The sequence below is a fragment of the Myotis myotis genome, unplaced genomic scaffold (genome assembly GCF_014108235.1).
Source record: "Myotis myotis isolate mMyoMyo1 unplaced genomic scaffold, mMyoMyo1.p scaffold_m19_p_6, whole genome shotgun sequence".
NCBI lineage: Eukaryota > Metazoa > Chordata > Mammalia > Chiroptera > Vespertilionidae > Myotis > Myotis myotis.
In genome coordinates this window covers 57,636,955-57,651,358 of record NW_023416368.1, presented here as the reverse complement: position 1 = coordinate 57,651,358, position 14,404 = coordinate 57,636,955, and the positions used below count along the sequence as shown (strand labels likewise).

At 33.0% G+C, this 14,404-nt stretch overlaps 1 protein-coding gene across 5 annotated transcripts in view; it reads left to right on the top strand.

Moving 5' to 3' along the window:
* The window catches only part of FBXW7 (F-box and WD repeat domain containing 7), a 177,659-nt gene that overhangs the window by 44,994 nt on the left and 118,261 nt on the right, over window positions 1–14,404 (top strand). The window contains exons 1-2 of one of the 5 annotated variants that reach the window (XM_036313002.1): window positions 13,039–13,160; window positions 14,261–14,353. The exons of the other annotated variants lie outside the window; for them this stretch is intronic. The gene's annotated coding sequence lies outside the window, so the exon portion shown is untranslated. Of the gene's footprint in view, window positions 1–13,038; window positions 13,161–14,260; window positions 14,354–14,404 lie in introns of those variants that run through there. 5 annotated transcript variants of the gene reach the window in all.

Sequence of the window (14,404 nt, the reverse complement as noted above, 5' to 3'; positions counted from 1 at the left end):
TGTCCTTTAGTTACCTGGTAACTGTGTTCCATCTGGCCTTGGTGTAGTAGTCATTTGTGTACTATAAATTTGCTCTTCTATTACGTTCTCGCATAAAGTACTTAGTTTTCATTAAAGTGACAGGTGTGCATTTTTATATAAATTAAATTTCTGTTTAAAAAAATCTGTATTCTCCAAACAAATATCCGAGTAGACTATGTATACTTGTCCTTGAGATGTCATTACTCAAGTCTTTTTGCAGTTTCCTTTTGAAAAAAATGTATATTTAAAGGTAATTTGCTATACATTTTCCTGACTTTTTTTAAACAAACTATTTTTTAAAAAATTTTGAATAAAAATGGTTATTTAAAAAGTACGTTGGTTTTATTCAGGTATCTTTATTTACTATTGAAGAAATCATTTAGAAAATGGGAGTGCATTGTTCGTTAGAATACAGTTGACCCTTGAACAGCATGGGTTTGAACTGTGTGGGTCCACTAACACTGGTTTTTTTTCTCTCTCAATAAATACCTGCACTGTTTTTGATTTGCGGCTGTGGATGTGGAGGGCTGACTGTTTGTGTTGATCTATGCCACTTGAGCATCCTTGGATTTCGGTATCCACTTGGAGTCCTGGACCCAATCCGTTGTGGATACTGAAGGACAACTTAAGATTTTTGGAGTCAGAAGTTATATGCAGATTTTCAGATAAACAAGGGTTGGGACCTCTAACCCCTGTGTTGTTCAAGGGTCAACTGTAATTTTAAATGATAGATTTTGTTAATGGTTATAATTTATTAGTGTGATACAATTTAGAAATGTCTGTGTATTCAGTCTTCACTTTATTCTTCCAATTCTTCTGTATTGTAGATTTTTCGTTTGTTTTTTACAAGGAAAACTATATAAAACATTACTATATTTTTAACCACTGCAAAGTTGAAAATCAGTGTTTAAATATTAAACAAAATTTTGTGCTATTTAAGTATGGAATTCTAAAATATTAGAGTTCCCTCTTCTGTCTTTTCAGAGCTATTGCACCATGTTAAGTTTTTCAAATTAATTTCAACAAGTGTTCAGCAATTGCCAATAGACTTAAATTGCTATTTGATTCCCTGGAGTTAGAGGGACCTTTATGTAGGCCACCTATATCTCTAGTATTTCTTTTGAGGTTGGAATTTGGTTATAGTCATGAAAAGTAATTTGTAGGAAATATGAGAGATTGGGGTACAAAGTGAGTAGCAATAAAGAAACATGCAGTTGCAGAATATAGAACAGCTAAGGATTCTGCAAATCAGTGGTATAAAAAAGAGGAGCATGGGGAGTTGCTCTCAAGTAAGAAAAGGAATGTAATAACCACATACAAAGAGTGTTCTTGTTTGGATTCTGTTTAGATCAAATTAACTAGAAAAGACATTTTTGACACAATCTTGGAAATTCAAATGTTGACTGGTATTAGTAAATACCAGGGAAACTGTTATTTAAATATAATAGTTTCAATTGGATAAGTTTCTATTTGATACATTTTAGTTTTGGAAACTATTGAAGTTGGCTTGTGCTTACTTATATATTGAAGTTGGCTTGGGCATTGAGGGAGGATGTCCTGACCTGCAGAGTTGTGTTTGTATATTATACATCTTGTAGACTACCATGTAATAGAATGGTTATCATATTTCTTAGAGAAGTAGACATTAACTCAATAGAAATAGATTATTAAAATATTTTAAACTTTTTGATATTTAGTGTAATGTGCAGTTAAGGAGGAAATTATAACTTTAAAATGCAGTTTATTTAAAAATAATCATGATTCTTAATTGTCATTAATGAGCAAATATTAATGTCTCTTTTTAAACATATCTATAGGAAGATAATTAAAGATAAATATTAACTGTTTTTCCTAAACAATATTATGTGTTTTTGTTTTCTGATGGTTTTTAAAGCTTTATCTTTGTTGGTTTGCCTTTTGCCTCCATCTGTATGCAACCTAAGAATCAATAGTACATTAAATTAGCTGACATGGAAGGAAAAATAATAAATGAAGATAGCCCTTATTGCTTACATTCTCTTTTAGTTATAACTAATATAAGATCTGGAGGGTTTTAGTGGAGGAACGAGGGGGATGAACCATTGCATGTCAAATTACTTCACAAGTAATCTATACTTTGGATATTTTATTTCATGGTTTTGTTTAAAAACAACATTGATTTTGAGTAGCTAGAAGAATAACTTACTTTCATTAATAGCATTTGGGGGGATTTTTATTGATGCTTGCCTATTAGACACAATAATTTAGTTTCAGGCTTTTGTTAATTATAAAGCTAATAAAAATCTCAAATTATTATATTTGTTGATAATATAAATTGTATGAGGTTTTAATGCATGGTACATTGTCCTTACGTTAAAATGCCGTATTAATTTTTTCATTACCTCTTGGCTTCCCAGTCTCACACATCTGCTAGGAGCAGTGCATCAGCAGCAATAAGACCTTTTCCCCCAAAGTGTCTGGCATGCTTGTGAAAATGTGACAGAGCAGAGCCATAGCTAGATTGTATAAGTTCTTTTGTTAACTCATATAAGAAACTTAAATTGATAGTACTTCACATTTTCCACGTAATGTGCTCTTTCAATGAATAGCTATAGCAAGCAGCACACAGGAAAAGCAGAGTTCTTAGCAATAGCAACTCAATTGCATCTGCAGATGAGGATTTAAAATTCTATGCAGCAGACAGTACCTCCAGCAGGCGAGTAAAAGGTTACTGCATTATTTTGCTTGTTTCCATAGTCTGTATCTACAAAAGGTGTTTGTTATTTTTTAATTCAATGTGAAATGCATGCCTGTTTTTAGATAGTCTGGAATTGATTTATGTATAACATGAATATCAAGAGGGCAGTGCAAGGTGAAGGAAGGGGCAATATTGGCTCTTTTTAGCTTTAAACCAAGGAAGAAATTGAGCATGAGGCACACACAAATAAAGAACCTTTCAATGCCACAGGAAACAGGAAGTTTTAAAAATACATTTTAATTCAAGGTGTTTCTTATTGCATTTAATTTTTAGACCTTCTTCCTCAAAAACAGTGCTGTTAAAAAAGATTGATAATCAGTGGTTTATGAATGTTTATTAAGTTATAGTTATTTGAAATACAATTATTTGTGAAGACTGTTAAGTATTTATATTAATGTTATCTTCTCTTGTCCTGGAAATAATAGTATGGATTATAACTACATGCTATACATAAATATCTTTATAGGCAAAAGAGGATGCTTACATATAAAAGATATTAGAGTATAGCTAACATATTTAGTACTATTGCTTATGTTTTTAGGGTGGTTTGAGTTTTTTGAATATTTTTAATGAGATGCAAATAACCAAGTGGGAGAAGATTTAACATGAAAACAAGGTTTTTGACAGCTTTCTACTCATTGTCAATACATATTATAGATACATATTCTTCTCATTAAAACTCTTCTAAAAATTATGATAACCAGGGCCTCCTTGGATTATCTTGCTTATTTAGTCCATAATTATCTACACCACTGTTTTTGCTATAGAATTTTATTGCTCCATATTCCTCAAGTTTAAGTATAATATTCAGAGGGAATATTTTACTTTGCACATCAGCCATCATCCTGCCCCCTCCCAGCAATACAGATCTTTTAAATAGCTACTGTCTAAATCTTGTTAAAAAATACTTATGCCTATGTTTCTGCATTTTAGATTGAATAGTAAGATTGAAAATGATCTTGTTAATTAATATATAATATACAAATAAAATCAGTTGATTATTCTTACTGTAAGGGTTTGGCAGGCTTCTTGAATCGGAGAGTCATAAAAGGTCAGCAGTTCTGATTGGTAAGTTAAAGGATCCGTCCAGTAATTTGCTCCCTGTTGTTTCTCAAAGCAATGCAGCAGCAGTTCTTTTCCAGATATTGAGCGGTTCTTGAACAGTGTGTATGGGGACAGGGAGGGGTGGGGCTCATTCCTGTTGGTTGTTGAAATAGTGTGCATTTACAGAGGGAACAGGTTGGATAGGCTGAGCTGAAGGAGTAGGCAAACAGATCTAAACTGATGGAGGACAGAGAGAGTGGTTAGTATAATTTTGGGGTGTAATATCTTCAGTTTGCTCCTTTGTTAAGTACTGGGGTTTTAATATAAAACAGTTGGAAATATTAAAGCACCTCTTACCTTCTTTCTAAAGAGTAGCCGGGAGACTTCTGTTCTTAATATCGAGTTTTTCTTGGCAATGAGTTTGTGGCTGGTTTCTTCTGTAGGGAAGCTGCTGTTTTATTCTTTTTTAACAGTGTTTCTTTCAGCCAGAGAGCTGCAGAATGAGGCAGTTAGCCAATTTTGAGTATATATGGGACATTACCAATTCTTATTTTTTAAGTTAAATTCTCATCTAATGAGCAAGTCAATGTGTGGCTGTGGCTGCAGCATTATTTCTTCTTTAATGAAGAGGTTGAGCCGTTCGACCTGCTGCTCCGACCTGTTCTCTTGTAGCCATACATCAGACCAGTTGCAGAGATTGTCCAGCGCATGTCCCAGGCAACCACAGGTAACTACATAGATTTATTTCAAATAAGAATATACAATTAAAATGGACGCATTATAACTAGGACCAAATGATTAAATATAAAATACCAATTAAAGATGTTCTTGGCAGTTTTCTTGACCTTGCAGTAGCTATCCAATATCATTTTGTCATCATCAGATTGTGTAGCAATGGAAATGCACTGCAGTAATTGATTTTGTAATAGGATCAGGTGATTTACTAGCTGCACTGACAACCACTTGCTTGCTTGCTCTGAGCTGTGGAGCACTCTAATGGATGTTGTGATTGCAGCCTAGAGTTGATGTGAGACTGCTGGCCATTTAAAGCAGCAGCACTTATTTTTAAAATTAGAATACTAAGTTTCTCTTTTTTGTCTTTGTTTTAAGTTTTGGGTAGCCTCAGTAATTTCAGTTAATTTGAGTGAGCTCCCCCCACCCCAACCCACCCCTACCCCGCCATGAACTTTTAGAGACTATGTATTATTTCATTCATCAATTCATAAAAAGTCCATTGGTATTACTACTAGCCTTGAATATAATGAAATATAATCTCTCTGCTCCCTACTCTCAGTTTAGCATCAACATATAGTATCAGCATACTCTGGTGTTGATCACAGACATATCTTGAAAATATAAGAATTTATTTAACTATTCTTTGTTATCTAAATGAAACAGAATATTCTTAACATTTGCAAATTTCCTAAGTTTAAAACTCCAGCTGTAATTATAATAATGGAATTATGGTAAGTTCTTGTACTACGGAGTTGTACAAGAGTTGTTTTGTATCCTTTTTTGGTCTTTTGCTCTCATTGGTTTAATAGATGCAAAGATTTAGGAAATCTGAGTTGGACCAATTTTAAGGATTATTGATGAAAACATAGTAGCTATTTTAAAGTGATATTTAAGGATATAGCAAATCAAAACCTTATTATCCAAGATTATGAATTTCCAGTGATTATATTTTAATAACCTTTGTTTTCATTTTTATTCTATGCCTTTTTAAAAATAATTGATTACAAAGGAAGTATAGGTCTAACGCTTAAAGTAGAAGAGAACTAGTGTTGCAGAAACAAAAGTGAGACTCAGATGCTAAAGACTTTGTCTATATTCAAATTTTGCTGAGTGCTAGACTTTGTTTATATTCAAATTTCACCAGCCCTTCTACCTCTTTAACTATTCAGTATGTAGAGGATTTTTACAGAATCTGACACAGAAAAATACTGTCCTTCTCTAATATATGTTCTTTAACAAGTTTATGTTCTCGCCATGATACAAACACTGTTTCTTCCAATGACATTTAAAAACACTTATATTAATAAATATGTTAATAATTTGCTGTAGAAGAAATTTAGCATAAAATTACCATTATATATACTATTCAAAGCACTGTGTGAAGAAAGCTTTTCTTTTTTATTATTTAAATACTTGCCCTTAATGTTTGCAGCCTTAGTGTTTCTTGAAAGATATATTACCAATATCATTTTGTACTTTACCCTGAATTCAGATACTTAAAACATTAATTATAGAATGCTGTAATATAATTTACAAAGTAGTGTTTGCAATATTTTATTATTCATTAGGTAACAAGTTTATCCACCCCTCCCCCTCAAATCCCTTTATGAACACTGATTAACATAAGTATGTTAGTATCATTTGAGATTTGGTGAAGGATGTGTCTAAATTTCATATGTATTGAAATGTTAAATAGTAGATAACCAACACATTAATCATTAATATAAGTTTCAGCAGAGTGGTGTACATTAAAGCTTTTTTGCAAAGGGCTGAGCAAATAGGAGGAAAAGAAGGGCATACCAGAAGTGTTGACTACTTAAAAAAAAGATTGATTATAAGAGATAGAAGGTACTATGATTATTCTGTATTTAAACATGTAAAATAAACAGGCAGTATACATTGTGACATTTTAGCCCCAGTGGAACTGCCTGTTCTTTTTTTAAAAGCCTACTTGTACTTGATTGAATCAGGCTTTGCTACTAATCTGTTTGATGGCCTTGATCAAATTTATATATGAACATTTTTAAGGTTCCTTAAACACAGTCTTAAAATTTCCTTTAAAAAGAAATCAATTTGTTCATACTGGTGTGAGGTGTTATAATACTTGACATGGAAGGTATAGAAGTTGGAGTTAGGAGGAAAGATAAAATTTCTTAAAGAATCAGTTTCTAGGAGGTAATGAAATGTCTTCTTTTACTTTTCATCTCTCTTTTTTTGTGTGTGTGTGGAGGAGGGGTGGAGAAGGGGATGCATGTTTTTTTGCTAAGAGCACTGTTTTATCTTTTTGATATCCAATATTCTCTATATAGCATAATTATTTTGAATAATTATTCTAGTTTTTAAAAGAACAAATTTGGGATTATTTTCTGGCACTGACATTTTTCCCTGTGCTCTGTAACAAAGGTAATTTTGTTAAATAATTCATTTCAGTACCTAGCATATTTTTCAGTAATCTTTTTTTTTGAAAGGCAGCCTTTATGCTAGTAGTGCTTGCTCCATACATGGTCCATCAGAAGCTGTTGGCTAGGCAAAGTGGTCTGTGGTTTGATTGAATTCGGCACTTTTGAAGTGATGATCATATCGGAATTATTATAACAAACACTATGGAACCCTTAATTGGACCAGATGCTAAACTAAGTACTTCTATATTATGTCATTTATGAGATAGGTATTCTTGTTGTCATTTTTTAAGATAAGGGAACTGAGGCTCAAGAGAGGTTATATAACTTACCGTAAATCACACAGCTAGGAAATAGAACCAATTTTCAAAATTTTACTTAAAAAAAATGTGTGTATGTGTGTGTGTGTGTGTGTGTGTGTATAAACATATGTATATATTATCCCAAAAAAATGTATACATACTCTTTGCATAATTATAAAGGCAGTGTTTATTAAAATACCTTTCATTTTCAAAATGAAGCTATCAGTTGTTAAAGTGTGTATACATTTTTTTGGAACACCCTGTATATTTTTAAAACTTTGGTATAATACTGTACCTTAATATTCTTTTAAAGTATTTACACTTTTAATTAAGCAGTAACTATAGAGATGAAGCCAAGTTTTGGTCTGAAGACCTTATATGGTTACCTAATTTTTGTGTCTTGAGTAGGAAGTAACTGATGCATTCACCTCTTACTCAACTATTTGGAATATGCTTTTTATTGTTGCTGTAATTATTCATATAAAGCACTTTTTCTCTGCAGTAATGTTTCTCAAAGTGTGGTTCAGAGATTACTTGCATCTGTGTCATTCAGGGTGGTAGTAAACATAAATCTATATCAGAACACATTGACAAAGTCACTGGAATGGGAGCCAAGAACTTTCATGCTCAAACAAGCTATATGATTCTTATGTGTACCAAATTTTGAGAACAATTTGTTGTTGATAATGTGCTTCTCTTTTACCTTTATGTATATGTTGTCCGTCAGCTTCCTTTTCTCTAAAAATTGGTTTACAAACCATAGATGATTTATAAAGTCATCTCTCAGACTGTTAAAAACAGGTTTGAGTTGGAATGAGCAATCTCATACACTAATGGTGAAAATTAGATTGGTAATGTAAATTCTCTTATGGCAGGTATTTTAAGAACTTGCTTAGGTAGTATTTAAAATGCTCATAAACTTCAATCTAGTAAGCCTGCTTCTAAGAAGTTATTCTAAGGAAGTAACTCAGAGATTTACAGAAAGATTTAGGTATAAGGGTTATTCCCACCAGAATAATTTGTAATAGTGAAAAACTAGAAATAATTCAGTTTCAAACATCAGGGAAATGGTTAAATTAGTTTATTATATCCATATGTTTGAGCCACCATCTAGCCTTAAAACATTATATTGGGAAGAATATTGAAAACTAGGAAAATGCTCATGATCCTATATAATAAAAGCATGATATGCTAAGTGTCCAACAGATAGGTCGACTGGTTGACCACTAGACTAGTCGCTATGACATGCACTGGCCACCAGGGGGCAGACGCTCTGACTGGTAGATTAGCTTGCTGCTGGGATCCAGCTGATGGGGACTGGGTGAGAGGGCCGGACATACCCTGGAGCCCTCCCAAGGTCCCTCTCCGCCGGCCTGCCAACCTCCTTCGGTCCCTCCCCAGCCAGCCCACCACCATCGGCCCTACAGGGACTGGGCAAGACAGCCCTGATCACCAGCATGGCCGAGGGACCCCACCCGTGCACAAATTTGTGCACCGGGCCTCTAGTATAATATAAAGTCTCAGAAGAAGAATGTAAAATTGTACTTAAGATGTACATACACATATAGTCCATATGGTATTAGGTTGAAGCATCTAAAATTATCATTTTTGTAGATGAGGGAGTATCAGAATTTTTATGGAGTTTAACCTAAAGTGATATTGGTTTTGAAAATATGTATTTGTTGTACATAGTAGAGAGGGAGACTAAAAGGAGATACAGCAAATTTATTAAGTGATTATCTATGGATGATGAGATTTTAGGTAATTTAAAATATTTCTTCTTTACATGTCTATATTCTTCAGAATTTCTAAGTCTACTATAATTGTAGCTTTGTCATTGGATCAAGATACTGTGAGAGTAGATTAATGTGACAGTTAAAATGAACATATAATAAGTGAGATCTTTTAGTGCCTAGAGATAAGATTGGGCATGACTTAGAGTTTATGTAAGTTGAAAATAATGAAGAAAGTAATTGAGGAAGAAATTACATGAAGCTGGAATAAGAAGAGAGTGACAGTGATAGAAAGTTATGAGTTACAGATGTATCCTTTTCGTTTTTCTCATGCTTAAACATTTATAAATTTCTTAACTTTTTAATTTTTTTCATCAATACATATAAGTTGTAAGCCTATAAAATCACAATTTTTGCTGTAAGAACCTCAGAATTCTGATACTACGATATTCTGGCAAAAAAAAAAAAAAAAAGAATGTTACTCTTTACCCCCAACCCTGTGATTAAAAGTAAGTAAAAATCACAGTGTTAACTTTGCAAAGATAAGGTCTAAGAATCCAATTGGTTTAATGTTGTGTGTTGTTTTTTTTAAAAGTAAGCATAAGAGCAAGAGCAAAGTTTTGTAACATATTTTGTTTTTATATAGGAAATTATTTCTTAAATTTTGGAGTTGACTTGTTGAAGGTCATAGCAGTTCATCCTCTAGAGTACCTTTTAAAATTCATACCTTAGAATTGTATCTGTGATAAGTTTTAGATACATTTTCTGGTAACAAATAAGTCCTGGGTGCTGAAAATAAAGATTAGAAGTCATTGCCGTACAGCCTTGCTCGGGACATATTTTATAATGTTTACTTTTGCTTTCTCTTTTATTTTCATTCTATGACCAGAGCTTTATTAAATAGTGAAATGAAAAAAATACTGAATTTTATTATTTTAAAAATTTGTCTAGTTAGATTGGGACGACTCCCTTTCTACTTTAAGGCTTCACCTCATTTACATTGTTTTGCATCCAAGAATGAATGTTATACACTTGTGAATGTTCACAGAAAGAGAGACAAGAATGAGATTGAAGAAATCGAATCTTTAAGCAGAAGGGGAATGATTAATGGAGCAAGTTTCTGGAGAAGGTGTAGTGATAAAGTTTTGGAAATGATAGGGATCACTTTTTTTGTTTTTATCCTCACTGGAGGATATGTTAATTGACACCCCCCCCCCTCCCCCCTCCATCCGCCTGCTCCCCATGGGCCCTGAATGGGAATCGAATTTGGGACCTTTAGGTGTTCTAGATGATGCTCCTACCAAATGAGCTACACCTGCAAGGGCAGGATCACTTTTTTCTTAAGAGACAAGTGAGAAGGAAGAAGGGGTAAAGGAACAGCACCTTTGAGATTGAGATATCGAAAACTGACAACAGCAAAGTTTTGAAAGCTTCACTCCTCTCAATAAGTGTAAACTCTAGTTGTTTATAAACATTTTATGTGGGACTGTGTAGTTTTAATACATGTTTTCTGTCTTATAGTTAGAAAATGTTCTTGACCAGTATTTTTATTTTAATAAGATAAACTTGCCATTTCCATCTTGAAAATTTTGCACAGAGGAGACATGTACCCAAGTGAAAGTTTTGGAAAACAAATCATCTAACTTTAGGCAATGAAGAAAGAAAAACAGACTTTCAGAGCTATTATTGAACTTTTGATAATCCCTGAGCCAGAATTTGATTCAGAATGTTATAGTAATAATCACTAATTGGCAGAAAGAATAGAAGGTGGTATGAACCATCAAGATCCAAATGACTTTTGATACAAAAGCAGATAGGATGTGATTTGGCACTGTGGAGATGGATTACATTTATTTACCAGGTTGGTATCCTTGTTCTGTTCAAGATACCATTTTCTCCTTTTTTTTCCTGCCAGCTCCTGTATGCATTCCTCCCATTTTTAAAGTGGTAGGCATACTGTACTGGCATTCCTAACTTTAGTGAGTTGATACTTCCAGATGCATGTTTCAGAACATCATACAAAGTGCTTTAAAAATTCCTTAATGTAGCACAACATTTCAGGGAAAATTTAATAACTTTCACTTTTTAATAAATGTATTACTAAAATTAAATTTTGACTAGTACTTCACATTCTTAAAATGTTAGGAATGTCTTAGGCACATGTTGCAGGCTGATTTAAATGCTGAAGTGATTTTTTTGTAATTTTTTTATATTAGGAGAAAGAAATGTATTCTCTTTGTGATCAAGGTAGGTAGAGATTGCTTTCTCCTTAATTTGACATTTTCCTAAGGTAATTTCAAGTGCGCTATGCTATAAACCAAAACAGTCTGTCATAAGGGAAAAGCCTGTATCACTCTAATGAATGTCATCCTCCTTGTGGCATTAGTATAAAATTAAAAAACGACTCAAAATACTGTTTTTTAAAAACACACAGTGTATGCTATAATTTAAATTTAATTTAGCAGAATTTTGAGGTGATATGTTTTACCTCTATTATTACAGTTTGCATTTTTAAATGTTATCTAATTTTTATTCATTTCTGATATTCTACTTCAACTTTTAAAATTAATATTTCTTAAAACAAAAACAAAAATGGGCAATATTTTGGTTTGACATAGTAGTTAAGTGTTTAGCAGCAATAAAGTTTCATAGTGCAGCTTGGTTTTACCCCATAATAGCAAATACTGAAGAAATTAGGCTGGGTTTAAATAAAGCAGGTGGTGACGCTGGGTTTCCTTCACTACCACAACACAGGTGGTCCTGTAAAGCAATATATGTATCTCTGGGAAAAACATAAAGTTCTGCAAAATCATTCTAAAAATAGGAACAAGCCATTGATAACATATGCAGCTTTGTAATCTATGTACTAACAAAACCAGTAACAATTCTAATAAAAATATTAATAAAGCTAAGCATTTGTATCAAACATCAGTCATCCAGTTCTAGGATTTATGCCTTCTTTGATATGTAGGTCCATGAGGGCATTCAATTCTACTTAAGATAAATTGTCAAAATTAAAAATTTTGATTCTTTATTAGTCATCCCTACCTCTAACCCCCTTTAAAAAAAAGTAAACATGGAGCCCTAGCTGGTTTGGCTCAGTGGATAGAGCGCCAGTCTGCAGACTGAAGGGTCCCAAGTTCGATTCCAGTCAAGGGCACATGCCCGGGTTGCAGGCTCCATCCCCAGTAGTGGGTGTGCAGGAGGCAGTAGATCAATGATTCTCTCTCATCATTGATGTTTCTATTTCTCTCCCTCTCCTTTCCTTTCTGAAATAAATAATAAAAAATATATACGGAGAAAATATTTCCACGACTTTATCTGTACTCACAGCTTCACCAGATAGTTTAACAATGTGGAAAGCCATTAACCAGACTGTGCTTGCCCTCTTCTACAGGATTTTCAGGGTTTTGTTTAGTTTTTCCCCCTTATGGTCATCATGTATTAATGAGGCATTCTCTGTGAGAAATCTTGTCCCTGATGGCTTTAAAGCATTACTGGGATGGAGAAAATTCTTTGTGGACCAATGTGACTTTCACATTATACTGACCTCATCCCTTAATGATGAATAAATGAACTAAGCCCCATTACAGAAAGGTGTGTTGTAGAAAAATAGGCTGTTGTCTCATTAATGCTTCATGCATTGAGCTGTATTTGTGTACATTTATGTTGATTTTTCCCCCTGTGCTATTAGTGTCAAGCATCTCTTCCTTGTAGGGAGGAGAGCAGTGTGACAGAATAGTGTACCAGTAGAGTACTGTTTGTTTCTTACCCTTGTATAGCTTTATGTTTTAAAACAGGCCATGTTGATTATGATAGCTTTTATTAGAATTATTCTGTACTTCAAATTGTTTAGGTATTAATTTAGGCATTATCTTTACCATGTAGTTAAGAAAAGGGGTTTTGGAGTTAGGCAAACTTTGATCGAATCAGATTTAGGTGACTGAGTTTTGGTTATGTGAGGATAATACTATTTTTAAGATTAAGAGATAATTTATATAAAAGTAGCACAGTGATTTTGTATGTACAAAAGTCAGATTCGCTAACTACCATATTCCTATCTTTAGTTTTATACGGAGAATGCAAAAGCACAGTTTGAACCTAACTATAGGTTCAGAAATGAAGTTGTAAAGATATATGCACATACTTGTGGGTGCACACATACATGTGGATTTTCTTACTGATTTAGGTAAGGTGTATTCTTCCTTTGATGGATTAATATGTTTTACTTATTCGTATTTTTTAATTCAGTTATTGATGATGATAAAATATTGTTAGGGAAGCTCGTTATGTAAGTTTTTATTCTAATTAGGCCAGTGCTGCTTTTGAGAGAAAGGTGCTGTACTTAAGTTTGTGTCAGCAGTTTAATCCATGCCTGCTCGTACTTTTTCAACAGACTATATTTTCCTAGCTAAACGATAATATTCAGGCATTGGTAAATTCATTGTTTACTTTTACAAAAACACATGGCATCTCTCCAGGTCAAAAATATACCAGGCTGCTTGTTTTATATTACTGTGTTATACTGATCATGTTTATTTTTCTTTAGGATTAATTTATAAATGAAATTTGTTTGGTTAATATATGTGTGTTTTAGTAAAATTTCTACTTTTTAAGATGGTCATTATTTTATCCTTGTAATTATAGGTAAAAATACAGCAACGACTAGCATATAGTTGGTAATTCATTGTGATTTCCTGCTTAATGAACTTTTGTTAAAAGTGGTAGGAAAAAGTAGAGCATATGCCTCAAAAGAAACTCTGTATAAGTATGCTATAATGTACCAGGAGTTTTGAATTTCAGAAAAATACAATTGAATTTGTAATTCTAAAATGAGACACCAAAGAAATCTTCAGATTGCTGATTGAAATTAGGTTATTTTGCAAATATGGCCTAGTATTTATGTACACACACATACTTACCTTAGTTTTTAAAGAGATATAAAAGTCGTGTATTTATATAGTAAAAGTGACATCCTGACACCTTATAGTTTGAATTCTAATGGCTTCTTTGACCTTAGAAGAAATCCAGAGAAGCTTGTTCTGCAGCTGCACAAGTGAATTACTCTTTTGGACACTAGTTGTGTAATAAATAGTGGAATGAAGAGGTGTCTAAAAATCAATTCACCAGCTTCAAGCTATATGTTGTATTTCTAAATTTGTTGAATTTGTCAAACTTGGTGGGAGCAATGAGTCTGAATATTGTACTGACTAGTTTTCTTAGAACCATTAAAAATGCATCAGATACTTTAAAATACCTTCTGAAATTGTGTATTTCTGCTTTTTTAAGATGAACTGTGATTGGAATGAAAATAATTATTGAAAATAATCCAGATGACAATAACCCATTGCTGAGGAATCTTTAGGGGAGTTATTCTCACAGGTGTGCAGTGATCTCTCATTGTGGTTTTAATTTGTATTTTCCTAATGATTA